Source organism: Hylaeus volcanicus, chromosome 6 (genome assembly GCF_026283585.1).
Source record: "Hylaeus volcanicus isolate JK05 chromosome 6, UHH_iyHylVolc1.0_haploid, whole genome shotgun sequence".
NCBI classification, from domain to species: Eukaryota; Metazoa; Arthropoda; class Insecta; order Hymenoptera; family Colletidae; genus Hylaeus; species Hylaeus volcanicus.
This window is the reverse complement of record NC_071981.1, coordinates 23,161,644-23,186,282: the sequence shown is the minus strand read 5'-3', so window position 1 is coordinate 23,186,282 and position 24,639 is coordinate 23,161,644. Positions and strand designations below refer to the sequence as shown.

General features: G+C 46.9%; 1 protein-coding gene across 2 annotated transcripts in view; it reads right to left on the bottom strand.

Annotated features, from left to right (window-relative positions):
- The window catches only part of LOC128877916 (uncharacterized), a 134,497-nt gene extending 121,862 nt beyond the window's left edge, over positions 1-12,635 (bottom strand). Inside the window, exons 1-3 of one of the 2 annotated variants that reach the window (XM_054125568.1) lie at positions 12,366-12,635; positions 4,680-5,101; positions 1,038-1,239 (exon numbers count right to left, since the gene is read on the bottom strand). The gene's annotated coding sequence lies outside the window, so the exon portion shown is untranslated. Of the gene's footprint in view, positions 1-1,037; positions 1,240-4,679; positions 7,161-12,365 lie in introns of those variants that run through there. The other variant, XM_054125570.1, reaches the window with a different exon arrangement.
- Positions 12,636-24,639: the final 12,004 nt, after the last annotated feature.

The window sequence follows — 24,639 nt, the reverse complement described above, 5'->3', positions numbered from 1 at the left end:
GCATGGAAAATCTGAGTCTGCGTAAAGTTCGCGGCCAGCAACGATCACATTTACAGATTCGCGTCCCTCCGTTGACCTTCTCCCGCCGTTCCAGTGTCCACCAGTCGTTTAAAAAGCGCGTTTTGTTCCCCGGCGGTGGATTCCTGTGCAAATACGGAGAACAAATTGCGCCCAGCGATTCAAAACCTTCCGCGAGAGTTGAGTCGTCCAGGAGAAAGGGGACGAGGGGAGGACGAACCGCGGGGCCGAAATTGAAAATGCAAATCTCGCGGGGAGTTTCGCAGGCAGTTGCGAAAACGCAGCCGGAATCGCCCGGTCCTGCGAAAATTTCCGAGAATCCCCGACGAATGATAGCGGCCGGTTACAGGCTGCTTCCGTAACAGCTGCTTTGCATAACCCATTTAAGCAACGAGACGCGGAGAATTAAAATTGCTCCCAGAACCTGCCGAGCGAAACACGGGACGCGTCGAGTCTCGATCGTTCGCGTTTTCTACGTGATACGTTCGTTGATTCGCGTATTTCGTTCGATCGAACGTAATTTATCGGAGAACATTCCATAAAATGGATGGAGTGAAGGAGCTCGTAATTCATTCATTCGAACCTATAACCTAAACGCCGTAAACATTAGGTTGTCCCAAAAGTTTCTTTCGTGACTCGGTTACTTTATGTAGCTGTGTTTATATAAATAGACGACCTAATTTCTTAGATGCTGATGTCGTAACAGTAACGGAGCGAAATGTATGTATTACTAATTAACGAAATGGAAGAAACTTTTGGGACAACCTGATGGCAAAAATGTTGTTTAAAAATATGTAAAAGCAAATGTAGATATTAATCAAAGAAATTTACCCGATATAGTTTTAAGTAGAATTGAAAAATTGTCAGTGTTTCGGGAAGGGTTCGATGAAATATCTCGCGTCTATTAAGTCTTTGAAACTGACGGACATTCGAGAAGGTTCGGAGGGCGTCGAGAATGTTCGGAATAGCTGGTGAACGAGGAAGAAGCATGCAGATATATTTAGTTTCAAAGGACTCACCCTTCATGCCGAGGGCCAGTAGCGCCGCTCTCCGCTCGAGGACACTTTTTCGCGATCGATTTTCCCGTGGATCGCGATCGCACCACCGTCGACGCGCTCGAGGAACAACTTTGGAACTACACGATCACTCCCAATCCCGTTTCGAGCGTGGAACCGCGCACAAAACGATCGGCCAGAGACTTCAGGAACACGAAACACTTGTCTGCGAACAGAAAATGTCGTCAGTTTAATCTTAATATAGAGGATGAGACGGGATAATAAATTCTACGATATAAATTTCAATTGGTTTGTTCTGTGCGATAAATCGAATAGGTCGATCATCTGTGTACTGTAATCGACAATTTTCTTATTTGGGAAAATTTATATGGAAACTCGATTAATATCGAATATTTTAATGACAATTTGCCCTTAAGGGCGATATTATTTTCTGTGTTGGCGAAAAACAGAGGCGTAAATTATATTACACGCTAAAATCATCGAAATCACGTCCAAAAACAATTTTCATATCACGGAAAATAAGGGAGATATTCAGGTAGGCTCTTTCTCTCTGTACAGTATTTTATACGTTAAACAAAATACGTGCTTTAAGCGAATAAAAACCGGAATATTAGAATACTCGGTTAAAAGGTTTACTTTCTCTCTATGATTGTAGAGTCCATTTCGTAGATTACTTTGGTAATCTACTCCAGTGGCGCAATTAAAACTACCGAGTACGACACGCGTTCTCCTTTTTCAATTTTTTTGTTTGTCTTTTTTTTCATAACCCGTTCGCGGTTGAATTTCGAGACGCAAAGGGAAAAGGTATTACCAAGATTACCATAGTTACCAGTCGAGTCGCAATTACATTTATCTACCGCGTTTCTCCATTTTGTTACGGTTTCGTCGCTCCGCGTCCAAAACGCAACCGCGAAAAAATTAAATTGAAAACTCGTTCGAAGCTCGACTCGCGCGATTCCCGATGCCCGAGTGTTAATAATCCTATGTATCAAATGTTAACATCGTATTTAATGTACGTCCTCGGCAACGTGCTATCATTTAGCGCGACTACGGTCAACTCGCGGTTCAATTTCATTTCTAACATTTCTTCTCGCATATCCAATGGCATATACTGCCGATCCCATAAATTCTTCTCTCCAGTCTCTCGAAAATTCGGCCAATTCGCGAAAGAGTCAGCCACGCGCGATCGATAAATAAAGCCTCGACAGTGGAACCCTGGGAAGAAAACTAATTCAGTCATTCGGAGGGATAAAGACTCGAGGAGTCGAGTAATGAAATTTCTGCAGGTGTCGCCGTGAAGAAAGGAAACTCGATAAGGAAACGGAAGCAGCGAGACCAGCGTCCCGACGCTGCCGTTTCGTAAGCAGAAATTCGAGGGGCCAGTCCCAGGGGCGAGCCAATTTACGACGAGGCTTAGTCCCGCGACCCCCCCGAGGGAAACACCGAAATGACCGACCGTTGTCGTCGTAAATTTCCGAGGAAAAGGAAAGGGAAACAACGTCTCTGGACGCCTGGGTTCCAGGTTGCCTACTTATCAGCTGGACGCTCGCTACGCTCTACCGAGCAAACTTGTCCCCTTGGACGACGGCGTAAAAATTTTACGAGATCCTCGCGACACCCTCAACCCCTGGAATCTCGCGACTTGATGCTGGATCCTAAGAGTTACATAGCAACGAGCGAGAATATTGTTGGCACCGGTGACATTGGATCTCTTTGGGAGATTACTCTGTAGCGAGGACTCGGAGCATTTTTCGAGCTGAGATTTCGATTCGTTGGTACGTTTAAGCAACTGTTTTTAATATGTAGGTTCGGCTCTAAATTTTCACTGACTACATTCTCGTGCCGAGGGTCTTTGACGGTTGCTTTGGAAGAATTGTATCGAACGAGAAAAAATTCTCGAGGAATCCTCGAGGATCCTCTGAGAGAAATATAATCGTTCAAAGCCAGTGTTTCGAATGGTCGAGGAAAGGAGATTTCCGGGACAAGATCGAGTATCACATCCTGGGTTTTTTAAATAGATTACTACGGGAAGCTCTGGAGCAACTCTTAGCAAAACAACCCTCAGAGGAATTTCAGTTTCAGCCGGGACCTCCCTTCGAGAATCTCTTTCTCGTATAAACAATGTCTAGCTGCTTCCACTGATACCTCGCCAACTAAAAAATGATATTAGGTCATCCCACAAGTTCGTACCACTTATTCCTCTGCTACTCAAATTAATCTGTGAAACGTACCCTTAAGTGCTATAAAAAAAAAAATGTAATCTGCCTGATTTTACAACATTTTCTCACCTTTCTGACATAGTTGTTGTACCTACCGTCGCTATGAAATTTTTGTTATGTTTGTATATTAAATATAGACTCAGTCTGCGGCACGAACTTATGGGGTGATCTAACGCTTCATCACAAAATATAGCGACACATGAACCACGGCGACTTTTCTTCCGTCTTCGATAATATCCAACAAAGCGGCAGAACGGATTCCCAGATAAACAGTCCCATCAATTTAAATTTCCATTAGAAGAAATACACATCCTTTATCCGCGCGCTATAAATCCGCGAGGTTTCATAAAAATCAGCGACCAACGCTCCCGCGAATATTCCCGGGCGAAATACAAAGTAAAATATAGACTCCGGTTAGATCTGAGCTCCATAAAATCACATTCCTCCGGCGTTCGAGGGAAAACGCACGCACAGCGTGTACAATTTTGCGAATTTATTCCAGTGTCTCGAGCAAGCCGCGTTCCGCGGCTGAGTTATCTCGATCTCTATTTTCGTTGCAATTCGAAGAGTCCCGATATTAAAAATACCCGAAGCAACCGGTTCCGCGTGCTGGGAGGTTACCGTAGAGAACGAACCGACGCGAGAGGGTTGGCGCGATGGTGTTTCCGGGGTGCTTCGAGTTCTTTTAAAGTCGCGGCCTCGCGTTTCGAGAACGTGAATCGACTTTAAAAACGGCCGCGAGAGGTGCAAATGGAAAGCTCGGTCGTCGTCGCGCCGCCGAGGGAGTTTCGCATTAATTTTTCAAACTTCTAAGAACCGAGAAGATTCTCCGATTTTATTTTACGACGGTCGCGTCGGCAACCGGGACCGTGGGTTTTATTTCGAGTGCATTAATCGTTTTAATGCTCGCTGCTTTCAGGGGTTATTCGAACAGTTATCGCACGAGGCGAAAGAAGATGGTATAATTTTCCGAGTTCACTTGTACTTCGTAATTAAATAAATACGTAGCCAGAGTCTCATAAGTACCTTCGATATCTATCGAAGAAATTCGATTAATTTAAACGATAGGCTTCGTGTTTCCGAATCAATTTTCCATTATAAATATGTACAAATTTATTTGGAATCACGAAGCATTCGTTTAAATTAGACAAACTTCTTCGATAAATATACTCCTTTGCTCCTTGTAATTATATACTCCTTTTAATTACCATGTTCGAGAGCAGGTACGAACGATGTCATTTCAAATGAACTCGTGTTGTATAAATATTCTAGTGAAAACAACGGGAATAGTTCTCATTTTCAATTTCGATCAGAGTTTATCCAAATCTGTTCGAACCCGTCTCGCAAGCCAACACAGAGGCAGCTCTAATTGAACCAGCTCTCGAACTAGCTACCGTGAACGTGAATTATTCTTGAGTTGACTCACCTGCGAAGAATCCAGGGCGCAGGATGTTTTCCCACAGAGGAACTCGGTCGGAATCGAGCACGTCACAAAAACACACGGCACAACGTCATCGCTCGCGACGGAATCGCCGTAAGAAAAGCACGCGGGAGGATCTTTACTCCCGTCTAGAACGATCCGCGACTCCGTTTCTCATCCTTCGACGGTTCGCCGCCCCTTCGATTCCCTTCCACCCCGTGATGTCATCAACCGACGCTACTGTACACCTCGGTGGTGTTCGCGGGGATCGTGGCCGGTCATGTCTCCTCCGCACTCGTGATCCTGAACGCGATCGGTCCTTTTCTAGCCTCTGAACTCCACCTGGACCGTTTTTATCCACGGCAACGTTCTCCTCGGATCTCTCGCCTTCTCCTCGTCTTCTTTGATCCGTTCTAACCGAGTCCAAGCTGGAAACGAGGGTGGCGGTCGTTAATCTGGTTTGCTAGGCTGCTTCCAGCTCGACATGGGGATCGTTAAACAACTCAGTGGGTCAAGGACGAGAGTTAAATTTGCTTTCCGCGTGGCCTTCGAACGAGGGAAGACGAAAGACGTATTCGAACGAATACAGAGACGCGAGGAGTTCCCTCGACAACCTTCCAGCCGATCGACGACGTCTATGGATAGATGAGGTCCGATTAAGGGCTGATTGGAAGTGTTGTTCGATCGAAGATGATGGATAATTCGAAGGATCGGGTAATTCTTAGGTCTTCGGTAAACACCTCGCGAATGCTCGGAGAGAATAAAGTAGAATATTTATCGACACGTTTTTCAGCGTTTAATATACACTAAGGTCTCTGAAATACTGAACAGAAATATCGTATCGCTAAGGAGAGACCGCGAATACCTCCTGGAAGTTGCCTCGCAATAAACTGGTGACTCCGCGAGGATCCTTTGAGACGAGTAGGATCGTTCCCGGAGTCGGTCCCGTACAAGATCAAGTACCAGATCCTGCTTTTTAAATAGGTTACTGCAGGAAACTCTGGAGCAACTCTCAACAGAACTCGCCAACACCGAAAGAGAACAACCTCAAAGGAATTCCTGTTGCGAGGAGTAAGAGTCCTCCTTCGAGAATCTCGCAGCTTCCTCTTTATAAGCAATGTCTGTTTCCATTGACTCTTAGGCTGAATGACGAAGAACGATCATTGAATACTCGACGAAACAAACTGCGATCCTCGAATAATCGAAAATACCTCTTGGCTCTCCACGAAGACTCGAACTCAGGACCTTTGACTATCAGTCGAATGCTTTTCCAACCGAACCATCACTACACCCTAATATTTCTAATTTGACTGCTTATTATGGTGCTTATATGGTGAACGTACTGGTTCTTAGGACCGACGAAGAACGACCGACGAATACTCGAGGAAAGAAACTATTTCCAAGCAAAAATTCGAATGAAATGGATTCGTCTCCGATCTAACCCAAAATAAAATGGAGCAGTCCCTCGAGCGATGACGCGACAGAGATTGTTCGCCAAAGCCTGAGAGGTCGCCGTTCGTCCTCGACCGCGCTAACCGTTGAAATCTATGGAAACAAGGACGCGGAGCAATTGCTGTTTCTCGAGGGTCGAGCGTTCTTCGAGGGGCAAGGAAAGGGAAACGAGTCGTGGTTAAACCGTCCTTGGACTTTTGAAAAGAATTTTATGACGTCACTTTTCGTGTTGACGCTCTTTCCTTGGGATTTCTTCGTACTACAGAGGGATTGTTCTGCCGCTCTAGTTTCAAATTGACGTAACTTTATCTGCTTATCTTTCATATCGATACCATTTCTCTGCAATTCTTCCCGAGATTTGTGTACACTTCACGAGATCTCTTTACGTTTCTCTAAGCCTTACGTGGGTGTATTTTACGAACTATTCTTCGACTGATATTCTAACAGAGGATTCAATTCGGATACGAATATTCAACCCTAAACTGACATTCTAATGCGAGACCTAACCCAGACGCAAAATTTAATATGAAATTTAAATACCGACATTTCAATAGGGGATCCGATTCCGTGGCTAAATTCCAAAGCTAAAAAGTAACAAAATGGTGGAGGCAAGCGCCGTTTCGAGAGTGTGAAGGGTCGAGATTGCGAGACCGTCGATTATTGTCAAAGACAAACGGCGAAACGATCTCGAAGGAATTCCCTCAAAGAACAACTCCCCTTGAGAAATTCTCGAGTATCCTCTTTCGACGGGCGAAAGTCGAGTGGTCCCGGTGTCGTCGCGAGCCGCGAATCGCCGCGTTTTAACCGTTCGACGAGGCTTCTGCGCCGCGCACTGTACCCGTGCGATAAATAAACGAACGGACGCTGTTGAAAAATGATACAATGCACCGCGATAAATCTACGTTTTTATTCGAGGGGTTTCCTTCCTGTACCGATACGTACAGAGCGGAGATGGAAAGAACACTTATCCGAGTAAAAATTTCGCGTATGGAAAACGGGATAAATGGTTTCTCTCGTGTTCGGTTTCGTTACAATTTTATCGCTATTCGACGCGTCGGAAAATATGAGGAAAACGCAAGTATTGCATTAACAGGTGAAACGAATAGACTGCCGAGAAGTTGAGGTCTGTTCGATAGTAAACGTGTCGACCGCCATTTTTCTTGAAACTTTGAGATTATATCGACCGAATACGTTCGATAGCACAGTAGCACTAATTCGAAATAACAAGGATTATTCCGCGTTTTTGTAACGGAATTGTCCTCCTTCGTTGCAACCATTAATTTCATAAACACTCGGGAGTTTTGCGAGAGTAATTTATTCCAAGTACCCCACTCGACACTCAAAGGGCATTGTATCCCCTCGACAACGGAAACAAATACGTGTTTTGCGTTTACCGTTAATATTACTTCCCGTCGAGTGTCATCGAAAGATCAAACGGTCGTTCATGTTGTACAGGGTTGAACGATGCTTCGGTCAAGAGACGTCATTTTGAAACGAGCAGAGTAGTTCAACTGTACTAAAAAAGTACATTTCTGCTTCAAAATTTAAACAATAATAAACGTAACATACTTATACGAGATAGATCGTGGTTCGCGCCAGATCATTGTTTACTCCTTAACGACGAAACGGTGCGATGAAACGCGATTCAAAATTGAATACGACGGGGCAACAAGGCGATGAATATGTATCGAATTTACCTCTAGTCGAATTAAGGTTAATCGAAATCGCCGTATAATTCTACATATTCGTTACCTCGTTGACCCGAAATATTCAATGTTCGAACATTTTTGGACACCCCCGTCCATCGTTTCGTCGCGACGATAAATATGTAACGACGGATCCGGAGCGGTCGTTGTTCTCCGTCGTTTCAAAATATTTCTGTAACTCGTCGAGGCGAGAGCTCCGCGAACCGAGTAAGTTCAGCGAGGTTGTCGGAAAAGCGAAGGAAAAGTAGTCGTGGTCAACGACGCGGGGAAATATCCGCGAAAAAAATTAGGTCATATCGGAGGGGAGAGGGCGAGCGGGTGTCGGGACGGTGAATCGACACAGAAAAGTTGCCACGGCGTCCAGGAAGTTGCCAGTCGATAGCTCGAGTTCTTCCGTGCCAGGCGGAGGAAACGACAGCCAGAAACAGAGGACGGGGCGGGAGGGTGAAAGGAGGATTTCGCGGGTGAAAGGTCAAGAGAAACACGATTCGACTGTCGTCTAGCTCAGGGATCCTCAACGGGAGGGAGGAGGGGAGATCTAACAAAAATGGATAATTTCTTAGCGAAACGCGAGGGTAACGCGGGGTGGTTTTGAGAAATGAATCCTTTCCGCGTTATAACTTCAAGAATATGTTGAAAGGAGGAGTGTCTTAATATCACGGACACTATTCGCTAGACCTTTCGCCTTTTAACGATATCAGGATCGTTGACAGTATTTACCAAAATTTGACCTCAGAATGACCTTGACATTTTACCTACCGGGCTATTTAGAAATAGTCTTTAATTAAAAAAAGAATTTTCTGTAGTAACATATGCCAATCTAGACTGACAATAATTCCTCCGTATCGTTACTAGGTACATCGAAAACCAAGTCTGTTTCCAAAAACTGAACATCGTAAATAGGCAACCATCAACACGGTAAATAAATTCGAATAACTAAATACCGCAAGTGAAAAGCCTATGAATGGTCTGCCGGTAAATAAAGTGTTAATATCGCAACTTTTCTTAACAAACTCTACCCTCCGAGGACCTCAGCACCGTAGGACGATATTTATTCGACTTCCACCTTCGAACGATCTCGATATTAGCGACGCTTACTAAATTCGGACCTCGATTCGGAAAATCGCCTAGAAACTGGTAAATGTAGAAAAGCACCCCCTTGACGCGGAGGACCCTTAAAAGACCGGTATACCGTTATTGTCGGCAGCAAGATTGAGAAACACTGGTCCAAAGGGTAGCAGAGCTGAACGCTCTCGAGATCGAGAGGGTCGCTGTGTGCGCAGTGCGGAAAGAATTCCGCATCCTGCTGCCGCGAAGGTCACGCTCGCTGGGACGAGGACACTTGACCTGGTTGTAGATGCGTCGAAGGACAACCGCAATTCGTCGATCCGCCTAGCAATTACTCCGTCGTCGCCTCGGCTTCCATCTTCTTTCGTTCCATTTCGCACTGTGCCCCGTACTCTCATTCGCAAACAATGCCACTCGTTCTTTGAACACCGCGTCGTGAACAAGCCCACCTTCGAACCTACGAGCACTCTGCTACTTCTGACCGTAGATAGTACTTCTAAAGTACTATCGTTCGTCTACGGTCATCGGTCTATCCATCGAATTCGGACGATGAACTCGAACGTAGAGGCCTACAGTCGCTGTATCTTCGAATATTTCGACGATCCGACGTCTTTCCACGCCTCGAGATTGCGACAGACGAAGGGTTGGCAAGTAGCTAAGCGTTGAGAGCCACGGTCGATCTGGCAGCGGTCCTCCGGAGGCACCAGCTCCCAGGATGAAAGTCTAAACAGCTGGCCAAAGTTGGCAAGCGAGCCCGAAGACGCTCGCGTCGCAGGGAGCCGGCAATCTTCAAATGCACCGCGAGGTATTCTCTCGTTGATTGAAAGTAGTTTGTCAGCGGGCAGCCGCGAAGCAGGAGCTCCATCAGAGAGATTGCTCGAATTTCAGCTAGCGCCAGAAACACCGCAGGATCCGCGGAATCGCTTTTAATACCGCGAGATATTCCGTCCCCGGGCTGAGAGCCACCTATTAATCAAACGGGGGAGAAAGTATACCGACGCGAGACGAAGGGAACTCCAAGAATCCCATTTTTTCGAAAATCCGAGGAATGTTCGTTTCGAGGGTTCGGTTTGTTGCTGACAAGGTTAGCTAGACGGTGGTGTGCATTGTAACATGTTTGACGATGACGTGTCGATGCGACGGCGATTTCATTGGCTTCCAAGAGACTTTCACCTTCAAATTCGGTTAACTTTGTACGACGTATCCTCTTAGAATACTGTCCTCGAGTTGCGTTCAATGAAAGGGTCGCGGAACCTAACCTAAATCGACGTTCCTTGGACTCCAGGAGCAAGTCCAGCTCCTTCTCCGTGACACAGAGTACTCGATCCAGAGGAACCGTTAAGCGATGTATTCATCGATCTCCGATAGGACGTCCTGGTATGCGAGCTAATCCTTCGATAATCGTTCCATTAGAACCCGATATCAAAATGGATCTCGTAATCCAACTCGACCCATCAACCAGTCGAACCTCGAAGAGACTCGCGAGTTCCAACGTCGAAGCGAATCGCGTTCCCTTTGTATCGTATCGAGGAACTCGTTGATTGGAAGAAACAGGAATCGCGAAGAAACCACCCTTCTCGCGAGACGTTTCGTCGCTCGATCGAGCCCTCAAAGCGAGAGCCCGAGTTCGACTCGCGAAACAAATTCCCTTTCGAGCATGAAAAGTATACGGTTGGTCGAATCGAAGCTTTCAAAGAGTACTCCGTCCGAACGTCAACTCGAGAGAAGGTATCCTGCGAAGGTCGTCCTTCTTTTGACGCTCGAGAGCCCGGTAATGGTTGGGCAAGTTTTCAAAGAGGTCGTCAATTTCGTGAATCGAATCTCCCCTTTGAATCGTACAAACTACCCCCGCCGTGCTCCCGGCGAAGAGGGTGGTCGAGTGGCAGCTCGAGTTACAGCGCGCGTTACCCGACTCCTCGAGAACCATCGTAACTACCAATTTCGCTAGTTTCGGATCGACGATCCGAAGCGTTCGAGACCGAACTTGCGCTTTGCGGATTCGTCGAATCGTGGGAGGCGCTCGCGAGGCTTCCAATTTGGGTCACGGGTACTGTTGTTCTTTCGCACAACTTCTCACTGAAAGTGTTCCGACAAACGCTTTCTCAAACTTCTGAAGCCCAGGCACTTGGCGGATCACACCTTGGAAGTGGTATTCCGAAACGAATTGGGATGGTAATGGGAGGCTATCGTTGAAGGTGCGACTTGTATTGCAGGGTGCACCTTCGAAGAGACTGTTCGTCTAACGTTAGAAACCCTATAAATCTCAATTATGTGTACGTATCATCGAAGAACCAGTTACTCCCAAAAATGTCCTGTTTTCGGTTGTAACAGTTGCACACGCGGTATATACCCACGTACGATCAAAGACAAACTCGACGCATCGAGATCAACCTCCGAAATAAGCCAATAATTGTTCGAGTACTTTTCGGGATCCCTAGGATCGTAAAGGCTACTGGTTTGCTCTAACGAATGTCAACAGCGATGATAGGGTTGGCCCATACGCTGGGTCGTTCAACTTTCATCGAAGTGGGTCTCATTGGAGCCGCTCGATCTTCGACCGGATCCTCCGACGAGGAATGAGCACTGGTATTTCAAGAAAAGTTAGAAATCTAGTGGAACGTGTCTCTAAGGTGTCTCATCGAAGGATCATTGCCTTACGAACCTCTTAGAGAATTATGAAACTGTCCACTCTATGAATCTCCACTACAAACTCATTAACCTATAACAACATGTAATACTCGTGATAGAATTCGACTCGAACACGAAAAACACAAGTCAGACGCGTCACGTAAAAGTGAATTTTATACCTGATTGTGAAAAACACGATTCTACACTAAATCGTAGAGTCAAGGGTTAAATTAAACGTCAAACTTCAATCACGAATGCATCATATGTCCTCTCAAACTCTAAAAGGAACAATCACGAATGCATCATATGTCCTCTCAAACTCTAAAAGGAACGATCACTTCTTCAAGCAGAACCTCTCGGATCGCGAAGCCTTCCTTCGCCCTAACTTCCGGAACACAATTCTAATAACGTCGATCGACCGACACGCACCACGTTGCATCCCATCTCCTCGAATCCCCGAAGATATTACCAGCGATCCCACTCGCGAATCCTTATTCATCCCGAACCTCACAACTCCGCGAATCCCGAGTTCGAGCTCCTATTCCGAAAGGAATTACGATGCTGATGGAACGTGCGTGGAAAGTTGAACCGGCGGTGTCATCAAAGAGCCGCACGCTTTTCAAACAAATCCCCCGAGAAGCTACCGATCCCTCGCATGAAGTCCTCCTTCGAGCGCGAAGTCAGGATATACCGACTTCCCCGTCGCGTCCCGGAAGGACCCGCGATGCCGATGAAACGTGCGTCGGAGGAGTAATTTGCGTGGGTCTCTTCGTTGAACCAGTTGCACCTCGAGCAAATCCCCCTGAGGATCGGTGTTTCGACCCCGATGGCTACCCACCCCGTCGATGCCGAGCCGAGTGGACGTTGTGCAGCTTCCGACTGTCCGCGGCGTGGTCGTCGGAAAAAAAAACCGCTTCCCAAACGACGGAAGCCAGCGAAGCGTCTGCACTGTGTTCGCGGGCTGGTGAACGACGTACGCGTTCGGGGTGATCACGAAACGGCGTGTTTGGTCGCGCGCGCGCGCGACTCGCAACTGGCCTCGGATGTCTCGCGGGGAAAACAGCCCTCGAGAGTCGTTCGAGGGGTTGACCCAGTTCGAGTCAGGGCCGGAGAGTGCGCGGTACGGACGCCAGCACGTCGCGATACCTACTGAGCCCGCGACGCTCTCGCGAGAGCTGCGCCGGAGCCTAGTTACCCCCTTGCCCTGCGCCCACCTACCCTTGGATCCCCCTGGCCGCGGCCGCGACCGCGTCGCTTAACCAGTTCGCCGACGACCAGCCCCAACTCGACCCGCGATCCTTTTCGGGACGAGCTCGTCCCTGCGGTTTCCTCCTCGATGCTTTCGACTCGATACGAGAGGGTTGGTAGGGCTGCCAGAGAGCGGAAAGCAAGAAACAGAACAAAGTGTAAGGGTCCGTTTTCTTTTTAGTTTATGGGGGTCAGGTGAGTAGACTGCTCCCGAGGGATCCAGCTCCGTGAACCTGGCACTTGGTAACCGAAGAGAGATAAATGGAAAAATTGGTGGTACTTGTGTAGTAAAAATTTATGTAGCGAAAATCTGTGCTGGAAATGTCGTTTGTCAGGCAGAGGTCGACTTTCTATAGCACGAGAGTTGGTAGCGAGATAGACGACGGCAACTGCATAAGATGTTGTCGAGGTATGCCATCTCTTTCTAGTAAAGGGTAGTGATCCTACTCTCGTGCACGAGAAAGTTGCCAATGAAGATTAATAATAAATAGTAATTGTATTAGAGACTTGTTAACGATAATAAAAAGTTTATCCTATAGCTAATGGGTAGACTATGAAACCATACTTGAGCTAGAGAACCCCCGTGTAGACCCATGTCAATGGCGTACGTTGACTACCCTTTCGTGTCGGTGAAAGTCGACAGGGGCAACGCGTAAGGGATTAGCTCCCCGGGTGCTATAGAGCTGGTAGAGGTGGTGAAACACTGTCCTATAGTCGACAGGTGGTCGCATATAAATCTATGCTTTCGAGGAAGAAATTCCTGGATGAAACTATCTCAAAGATTCACACTATCGCTTAGTGACTCTATAGCTAGGCTAAGTGGGTACCAGCACTTGGTCTCGTGTTCCTTCGATTCCCAAGAAACCACCTGCAGAGTTGCGGCTGAGACAGTCCTAGGCTCTAGCCTATAGCCGAACCCCCTATTTTCCCTCTTTTAAAAAGACGGTCCCCGAGCGAACTCTCGCGCCAACGAAAGTCTCCAGTGAATCCTGCGGGTTCACCTCGGCGCTCGCTCCAGGTCCGCTAGAGCCTCTAGCCTAGAGGTGGCGAAAAGCATTGTCCTCGTGGAGAAGCTGTCGGTCAGGTGTGCTCCCGCACGGTCCCCCATGGCTTTTCGGCAAAAGGTCCTCGAGCAAACTCTGACACGAGGGAAAGTCGATAGCACGAGTAAGCCCTCAGCCGAAGCATCGGGAAGAGTTCGATTGCGGAGGCTGGTGGCCGCGTTCGCAGCGGTGCGAACGTTACAACCCCTCCCGAGAGCTCGAAAGCAACCCCTATCCGCTTCGAACGTACTCCCCTCTATATTGATTAGTGCGCGCGGCCCGCACGGGCCGACACAGCATCCAGCGACAGCCTCGCTGTTACACGCTGTCAACGTGCCTGCCAAATTTCAAACTCGTGAGGGTGTCTGTCAACGGGTCCCGTTGATGCTCCGAGGGATGATGGTCCTCGTGTGCGTGGAAGAAAACGAAACGGAGGTAGAGGAAGGAGAATCTCGCGAGATGAGCTTTCGGAAACGTCGACACGTGCGCTTTGTTTTGATTGATGGTTTCGTTGATGAACGAAAACTCGAGTCGCGACATCGACGAGTTGTTTCTAAATACTTCCCGAATAAGAATCCAAATAGGAAGCAATCCAAGGGTTGCATCGATACGACGAGTATCTGTTTAAAAACGAGAGTTGTAGATAATTGAATATAGAGGCTCGGAATTAATGTTTACCAGGAATTATTGCCCGGTCAATTACCCTCGAGTGGAGCTTATTAACCGTCGAATTCGAAATTCGAGGGTGTCTGAGGACTCCCCGCGCGAGGTTGCCAAGGGTTCGTCCCTCTACTCGGAGCCACGCGTGTCCTTTGAATGGGCCAACTCTCGAGGTGGCTCGAGTGGACCAGAGTGGATGACTGCGGGGTGGCTGGGTGAAAAATTGAGGGCTGCTAGGGGACGAAGGGGACTCGCGCGTTACTCGAATGAAATTATTTCGAGATCCTTGATTCGGTTAACGAATGATTTCGTTTGCCACCTTTGGTACTCGTTCGGGCATAATTCGAGGTTTACATTTATTTTATTTCTGCTTTCATAATTCATTCAACATATTCCGTGAACATTTTCTGCGTTGTTTTTTCATGGAGAACGAGCGCTGGCTGCCCGTTATATTTTTTATATACCGAGCAAAACGACATTTTAATTACCATTTATTCTTCGTTCTCTAATGTGCTCGGACAATAGAGTCTCGAATGTCCAGTTCTTTCGTCCTTTTAACGCGGTTTTATGAAAAGAAGAACGTTACGTATTCGTTATTCTCTCCATGTTTGTACTCGGGACTCGTGAACATTTTCCAGGAGGCCTACGAAACGTTTGTTTGTGCTGTCCCGAAGCCCAGGGGACAAGGAATTTTTTAAAGCTTCACCAACCTGGAAAAATTCCATTAGAACGGTAATGTTAATTAGTTTAAAACCCGTGGAGTCACGTTCCGCGTTTAAAACACCGCGGGGAAAGTCGCTCGTTGCTCTATTTGGATACGACAAGCTCGAGCGAAAATTGTTCGCTCTGAAACGGAATTAAGTCGCATTCTCTGTACTATCTTGCAATCAGGTAATTCGCCCGACTCTTTTGACGTATCAGAGAACCGTCCCGGAAAGTATTCCGCGTTTCAGCTGTCGCCTTCCATTCGTTCCAACCTCCGCGGCGCGTACCGAGAGAAATTTTCGCGAAAGTTAATGCACTTTCGTCGGAAGCTGTGAAAACAGATGCGACGCGCGCGAGATTAAACGAATACAAACACGGACGGATGTTTGTTCGTGCAATTTTGTATCGGGATCGGGCGGTCGAACGAAAAAAAAAAAAAAAAGGAAAAGGAACCGAGAGATTAAAGTAAAAAATTGATCCCCAGCACGGGGAATGGGGGACAGACGGAGATATTAAAAAGCGACAGTCGACGAATTCCACGCTCGAATCACTTCCCTTTTGTCCGACCGAAAACGTATTCGACTGCGCGCGCGTGCCGTTGACGGTGATTCGATCTCGCGCGGTTTTGTAAATTGGAATTCTCTCGGATCGATCGACCAGCAACGAATCCCGACGAGATGCGTGCCTCAATTTCCCGCGGAAATTTCCCCGATTGTTCTCTCGTCGATTTTTAATCCAACCAAAACATCTCTGATACCCGAAACGTTAAAAATAAACCCTGGCGGGGCTGGTTGAATAATTGCAGATATTTTAAAGAAATCAACAGACGATTCTTGCGGAGAATTGTTATTACGTAGCGAAGTTTGAAAATATTCACTGTCGTCTTCGACGCGATACTTGCAAAATGAGAAAATAAATACTATTTCGAGTTCGTATTCGAATATACGTAAATCCTCTTAAAATGAAGTGCAGCGGTTATTAAAATTACAACTTTTATTCTATCCTTTGTTCGCTTTCGTACGCTGCCCTGGAAGTTCTCAAAATCTGCGACCAGGGGGCTGAGAGGTGTCGCGGATATTACAGCGGCGTGCTACTTTGAGTTGAAAGCGAAGTTCTCGATACTGGGTCGCCAACTCGGTAGAAGAAGCGAAAAGTGTTTGCAACGGTGAGTAACGTTCCCCTGTAACGAACTTACGAACGGTTGCAGTCGAGCCTCTAACAGGCGGCAGATATTAGCGAGTCGTACTACTTAGTTACGAAGCGAGCCAAGTTGCCGGCGTTCAATGGGCCTGTAACGCGAGTAGCAGTTATCGCGGGGCTATTCTACTCGCGCCACGAGATATACGGATCGTACTGTACGATGGGAAAAGAGTGACTGATATCGTGGAACGGTGATACTCGCGGTTGCTTTACTTAATGTGGCAAATATCTCTGACGAATATAACTCGAGTTGCAACAGGGTCGAGTGTATTTGCAGGAAGGAGCATAGACGCTGCAGATATTGCACGGTCGTTCTACTTGCGAGTACACTCCAAGCTGCAAGTTTTCGATGTACCTTTTCGCCAGATATTGCGAGTGGAAGGAGCGATGCTACTCGAGAGGCGATGGAGAGGCTACGCGATGAGACAATCTTGGGGTTATCGAAATAATCAAGGTTAGATTTTTCTCGAGACGTTTCGAATCTCGATGCTGGAGGAAACTGACGATTCGGGGAGAGAGAGAGAGAGAGAGAGAGAGAGAGAGAGAGAGAGAGAGATCGGTTATAGCAAACGTGGAAAGCGTCGGAGTAACTTTTGTTTAGTCGCAAACCTCGCGACGACTGACTAAAACGTCTGACTCGATACGTTCCGTAATTCCTTTTAGCCCTGATCTTTCCTTCTCCCGTAGTAGTTGCATCCGAGTCTGTCGATACTCGGAATCCCAATAAAAGACTATACTTATTCACCGTTCCAATCGTCCGTGGGTTACACCAGTGGTTCTCGAACTTCGCTTTCTTAAGGTTGTTCGTTTCACAGCTGTTCGAAAAATAGCTCCGATGAACCATAACCACGGTATTATTACGCGATAAAAATTGTTTTAAAGTATATCCTGAGAACCAGTTGAAAAATTAATTGAACGATTATTTCGTCGTACGCCATTCAAATGGTGCAAAGCGATACCAGCTATTCCTTCGAACGTCACCTAGTTTCCACGCCTTTCCTCGAACGTTCGGCAGGGTTAAACATCAGAAGGAAAGGTCGAAAGTTCTCCGTTGGCCCATTCATCGGCACGGGAGGGTGGAAGGTACACTTTCGCCAGGGAGAAAAGAGGAAGAGCCGTCGAGGAACCTCGCTACTTTAACGCAGACTTTCCACAGGCAAACGCTATTGGTCTGGGTTAGGTCTGGGTTAGGTCTGGGTTAGGTGATACTTCTTCCTGCCCGATTAGAAAACTCCATAAAAACTAGACGCAAAATTAATCAGAATTTTCTAAAGTGATTAACAGTGATTGGACGTGTAATTAAATTCGATAATATTATACGATAATATTATTCATGTGTATGTACGAATAGTTATTCCTTCTATATTTCTTTCGATCTTTCGTATTTTCTTCTCAATTTTGCAAATTATATAAACTAGTAATTGTTGTTTAGTTGTTTGTTGTTTTTTTTAAAATTTCCTACTTTTATAAGCCAGCTAATTTCGGTTTAGTAAGTACGCGTAGCGCACGCGTCGGCAGCATTTGCACGTGGAAACGACGCTTAAGCCCAGTCCCGGCTACCCTTCGAGAACGAAAGTGAAATTGTCGGTCCTTTCACCGCGCCAGGTCCCGCGGACTGCACCGGGGACATGCATTTCGAAGAGGGTCGACGGAAGGCTCGAGCGTGTAATCCCCTTCGGGGGATGCACTTGATTTTCTTTCATCGTCGAGCGCCTCCCTTGCGTCGCTGCCAACCCCACCGCCCCCGAACCCTCCGGAAGAAGAAAGGCGTTAACGAAGAAGGGGTCGACGTCCTCGACGCTTCCTTCGTAGTCGCTCTCGCGAACCGCCGCCACAATCTCTGTGAAGTGAATTATCTGCCAATAGACTGGCTACTAGTCGTCTCGTGTCGTAGCGTTTACGAGAAAGCTTGCCAACTCGTCGAAACTTCTTTCGCATCGAAAGCGACAGAAGAGAACCTTTTATATTAGTATACATTAAACTGGGTCGACCGATCACAAGCCTCGTCTGTTTACAAAAATTCAGCATCGACGATAATCGAGTCGATAAATTCCAAGAGACAAATTCTATTATAGAATCGAAAAAGTCTATAAATAGATTTCCGATAAACTGTTAACGATAAACTGTTAACGATAAACGTTGACGGTATCTTTCGCTCGAAATGGATTCTCCGAAAATATCTCCCTGGAAGAAAATTGCGCGATGAAACTAGAACGAATAAGAAACGAACGAATGCAGGCTCGCGCCTGTCCCCATTTATCCCTCGTTTGCGTTCCTCCCGGAGATAATGTCGATAATGGATAAAAGAAACGAGCGAAGCGGGGAGGGGAAGCATAGGAAAAATTATCGTCAAAAGAAACGGCGAATTTACCGAGCGCGGAATTAACGAGGACAAAAAAATAAATGTCTCCGCGCGAGGGGTGTTAGCGTAAACGACAGGCCGAGATGTCACAGAATTTTAATGGCGCAATAATTGGCGGTGCTGCAGCGACGAGGCCCCGTAACGCGATAAACTTAATGCTCGCCAACGCGTCGGCCGTTCGGGATGCTCTTTTTCCAGAGCCGTTTTCCATCTTGTTACCATCGCTACCCCCGTTACGATAACGCAATTAGGGGACGAAGGAGCCTCTCTCCCCGCGGAATCCTCGCGCGCGAATTGTCCTCGACAACCCGGAGAACGGAGCTAAAAACGCTCGAGCTTCTCCTTCGCTGCTGCAGGAACGTTGAATCCTGCCAGCGGGATCCTCCACTTGGAGAAGCGTGCGTTTCGATAAAAGGGACCGTTTTATTCCGGTAGCTAACGAGTGGAACGAAACGTGCATCGAATCATTCGTGACGCTTATTTGATCGCATAGGTATCGAGATAAATCTGTGTTCGACGCATCGCGAGGTACGATAAAGTTCTGTATACTCAGTTCTGTATACTCGAATCGGCGCTTTGTTATTTATTGGTGATTTCTTTGTACGAAGCCCGTCAGCTTAAAGTGTCTTCGAAATAACCCAATCCCCTCGTCCATTTAAACACCTCGAAACGAAGGGCATCGATAGACCCAAGGGGTTGGTTCGCTCGTGGAATATTCAGGAGAAAAGAACAACGAGGCCGTTAGTCCTCTGTCCGTAGCGAGCAGGGAAACGAACTCGTTTGCAAGCGAAAGGAGGAGACTGGTTCGCGGGTCTCGTTTCGCCTCGGCTCGTTTACGTCTTTCCCAGTTATTACGACCACCTTTCGCGTGTACGTTGCGCCGGTGCCTCGCGGAACTCGTCGCGGCTCGTACGTTGGGACACACCGGTAAATAGAATAAGAGCAGACCGGAAATGAGATTTCTCGGCCGTCCTGGAACGGTAATTTCGTCGAAGGAAACCGTCGAGGAAAAGTCGACGGAGAGACGAAGAAAATAAGGAAACTTCGAGCCAGAAGAAACCAATAAAAAAGAAACGATGCGAGGTGCTAAAAATGCGAGACCTTCTCGAGACTTATTGTCTCCGTCTCCATACGAATCGAAAAGTCCTTTTCCGTTTCGCGAGCCAAAGCGTTCCTTGCGGAAGGAACGGTTCAAGTTTACGTAGCTTTCTTCCAGCGCGATCGCGCTCTTTAATCGTTTCTATCCGGATAACGAAGCATCCGATCGGAAAACGGTAAAGGAGCTTTCGATTCCATTTTACGCAAAGAACAGATCAATGGTTGAACAAAGGTTCAAACTTGTTCGTCAACGTCCTGCGCGGTTAATCGCTAACACGCGGTATATTCTATCCGTAATTGGACTTTGAGAATGGATGGTCTGCGCGTTGAATGGGCTATAATTGCACGCGTTGGATGCGTTCTAATTACGTTTTGGGCTACGAGCACCAGTTGATTCGCCGACTCGGGAGTCAAAGAAACGAGATCGCGGGGGGAATCGAACAATGCAGCCGAACGAACGAAAATCACGATCTGCGGCTCGCCGAAACGAATCCTCCCCGAAACGGTGGCGCGAACAGGAATAATTGTCAGCGAGATATCTATAATGAACATCGGCTCGAATCAACGGGACATCGTCTGGCCGCGATAAATTAATTAAGCCGGCCAGCTCGGATTTCCCAAAGGTTGCGCGTGCCTTACATTCTGATCAATCTGTGATAGGCTCGACGTCCGCCAGCTGTGCCACTGACCGCCCCATGGAAAGAAGGGACAGCGTCCCTTAATTGCTCTGCGTCTCGATCGGACCCTCGCAGGCGACGCCGTTGCGAGGCGTCCATAAATTACGCGACGCTTTCAACGAGACCGAAAAGGAAACAATAATTAAAGAGGTTACCAATAATTAAACAATAATTAAAGAGGTACGATACACCTACTCTTACCTTAAGAGGTCGTTTCACCTCTCGCGAAATAAATGTTCATTTACATAAAGAAATTCTTAACTTCGTTTGTAATACAGTCTTGTAATAAGTCTGCTCCTAACAAGCCTCTTCCCCTCGATCAGCAGTTACCGAGTCGAAATAACTTCCCCCACTTAATCACTCTTTTACATTTTGTGCCAGACTATAAGGCTGCACTAAAACTGTCAAAATTATAGACTAAGTACATATACGAATGCAATTATTGCAAGCAAATTGCAAGTAATCTATAAGAGTACGCACGAAGATAAGATTTATGATTACTGTTGCTATTCGCTAACGATAGAAAAAAGAACACAAAATAATACAGGAAAATTACAGTATATACTTTATACGAGTGATTAAATCAACGCTAAACGTAAATACAACGTTTGAAATGATGAAAAAAAATGAACAGGCTTATGGGAGGTAGTCTAGAAATTCTGCGAAAAATTTCTCCTACGTCTCCTAGACTTCTAACGGGTACTCGACTGTGTTTAATTAAATAGAATCAAATTGCAAATGTTTACGCATTAATGACACGCGAAAGTATTCAGGGCGAATTCAAAGGCGAAAGACGCCACCAAGAGTTTCGTCGAAGAGCCGCGATTTAACCCGAAAGCCACGCATTAATTAGCCCGCGTCGGTGATACCACGTGCAGAGATTCCGGGTGGGCCAGCGTCCAGGACGCTTTCGTAAACCAAATATCCGCGTGTCTATCTACATAAGTAAGTCGCGGAGGCGTGCTTAAAATTTCCAAGCCTGGGGATACCCTTCCAGCAAGCGGAAGTAACAGCGGACACGTTCGTGCGGGCGCATACGCGGAATAGAATCGTCGATTACCGCGGGACCGGGGGGCGCGTCGGGGCCGAAAGGGATCCATTCGAATTCACGAAAACGCTTCTGCTCCCGAGGACGTCTTGAATATTCAGGACGTCGCCCGCGCAGACGTCCTGCACCGCGGATAACAGCCCTCTTCGTCAGGGATCAGGATCCTCCGCGGCGGCTTACCGGACAGAACACCGTTCCCGGTCCACGGTTTGCCAAGGATCCGAAAGTAATCTGACACTCCTTACCGCGGGACGGGAATGAATTTGTTCGATCACGCTCGTGAATGTTAACCGCCTTCGTCTGCGGTCCGTTGCAAATCGCTTGAGACCTACTCCCGCGAGATATTCCCTTCCCTCGGACGTGATCCAATTTTTCGAGGGAGTGGGACGCCCCAACTTCGCTGAGCTTTAATCGGGCCGGATGGGAATTTGTAGCGATGTTTTAAACGAAACCGATCTCCCGAGGCGAGTAAACTCGGTATTGCGTGGATTTTCGATTGGTTTGTACGATGAGAGTTGGTTAAAGCGAGGGTGGGAAAAGTTTTGTTTCGAATCTCTTGGCTGTTACAGAGGGGATATCTTGATCCATTTTTAAGAAAGAAGGAGGAAACTTACTCAAAAAGAATTGAATCAGATATTTATTACTTTACTCGAATGCTTCGGTCCTAAAAATAAACTGCAGTCACCCCTTATAGAAAATTCAAAGGATCATGGATCGTAGAACCCACGTTTTCATTCGTAATTGGAAATTTTCATCTTCCCAAGACTCTTGCCCATCCATGTGGCCTATATAGATGTACGATCTCCGTAATTATTCGTGATAATTACGGCACGCAGCATTTTAAGGGATCGCGTCGAAACGGTCTGGAGTGTCCCCGGAACGAGACTCGCGGAAGACGGAAAGAAATTCAGCTGGGTGCTCGAGCATCCTCGCTGCGACGAACACGAATAGAAAAGGAACGTTCCAACGGTTTCAGGCAATCATTTTACGATATCCAATTTGAATAATTATTCGGGATAATTGCTTCCGCGTCGGGGCCGCGAGGGGATCGGGAAGACTCTTGGGGCGAATTCTTGGAAATTATCTGATCGTTACTTTGGGGAACGTACGAGTCCCGTAATCACGAGAAATCGTTACGAGGTCGGGAATGAAAATTTGTGCTCGCGCTCGGATAAGATAGAGTCGTCCTGATCGTTTCGAAGACGATGCTTCGCCCTATCGTCGTTAGAGAATTCGATAAAATGAAAGATACGTTGGTTGAGAAAAGCGGATCGAATGATGGATTATAGGAAAGTCGATTGATCGTAGAAAAATCGACCGATAGACGACACGAGAATATTAATTACGAAAAATTGGGACGAACGTAAAAGGATCCCTTAACGAGGATCGAGAGAGAAAAGGGTGCAGTTCTGGCCACAGCAGGGGAATGACTCGTCGAGTAAAGGGGTGTGCCGTGTATAATACAGCATTATGACGTGGACAAGAGGGGGTATGAGGTGGAGGGTGGTGGAAATGTATTTAGGGATTTGCAGACCAGCCGAGGTGACGCAGGACGCCGCTTTCGGGGATGATTCTGGGTCTAAGCGGCGGGACGAGAGGGACGGGGGTGAAACCGGGTCGTGGCACTGACAGTACGACCTACATACGATTGCACCACCCTTCCCTCGCTCTTCTTATCTCTACTTCTCAGTTTCCCAGTGACGGATTCGCGCTCGAGTTTCCCTCCCCCGAACGAAATTTTCTTCGAAACGCTTCGAGGAACTTTGGGGAACCGCCCGAAGCGTTCCGACGGGTACGATGGAAGCGTGGAAATTACTTCTCGCGAGTATAATTTCGTGGACAGACGGGGACGCCGACGAAGATAACGACTTTCGACGTCGAAGCGTTTTCGTGTCGTCGATTGGCGAGATAATTCGTTTCATAATATTTTGATTTCGAAATGATAGAAGTTAGAGGTCGATCTTAAGAGTCGAGTAAAAAGGGAGCGATTGAGAATGCGTTCTTCGAAGGGTTGATCGCGCATTCCTCGCAACCCCCCTTCCTCCGTGGATTAGTGGGTACGAAACGAAAACGTAACGATTCGTTCTATAACTTGCATAAAATCGTTTCAATAAAATCTTTTGTGAGATCGTTTCAACCGGAAAATTAACAAGAGAACACCGAAGGGTGCGAGGAAAATTCGAGCCAGCCCTGTTCTTACATCGTTCCTCTGTATATGCCACCCCGTGGCTGCGACCTCTTACGTCACTGGCTGCGCGTACTTTCTTTTTACCGAATGAGATATCCGGCATATAGAGTGACGAGAACCACCCTGAACGATTAGATTCCATTACGTGGAACTCCTGACGTATACGGGAATCTAATAAAATTATAAGGAAACGTGTTGTATTCGGAGCGAGAAACTTCGATTAACACTTTACGCTCGAGGAATGACTCTCAGTCACCATTAGGTTTCACGTCGCAAATCTATCAGCAATAATGTTTCTTTAGGTTTCATTTCTTTGGAACTCGAAGTGCCGATAAAATGATTGTGGTTGAGGTAAAGGTGACCTGATTCTCAAACCTCGATAGCTTAGAATTCATGGCAATAGAATGCTAAGAAAGCATCTCGAGTCGCTGGTAGATACTAAAAAAAAGGTATCGAGTGCAAAGGGTTAATAATTGTCTCGTTCAGTACGTAGTATTGACTCGTTCATGTCTGACCTTTTCTCGCCAATTCTACTTACGGAGTTGGTTAACCCTTTGCACTCGAGGAGTGACTCTCAGTCACCATTAGGTTTCACGCAGCAAGTCTATCAGCAACAATGTTTCTTCAGGTGTAATTTCTTTGGAACTCGAAGTGTTAATAAAATGATTGTCGGCGAAATTCTCAAATCTAGGTAGTTTAGACTTCATGGCCATAGAATGCTAAGAAAGCATCTCGAGTCGCTGGAAGATACTAAAAAAAAGTATCGACGAAGCACCTCGAGTGCAAAGGGTTAATAATTAGAAATGTACGCGTACTCTAAGATCTAAACTGGCTCGACCTTCGACCGACCCTGACGCGGTTGAATCAATATCCTTTCGTGCTG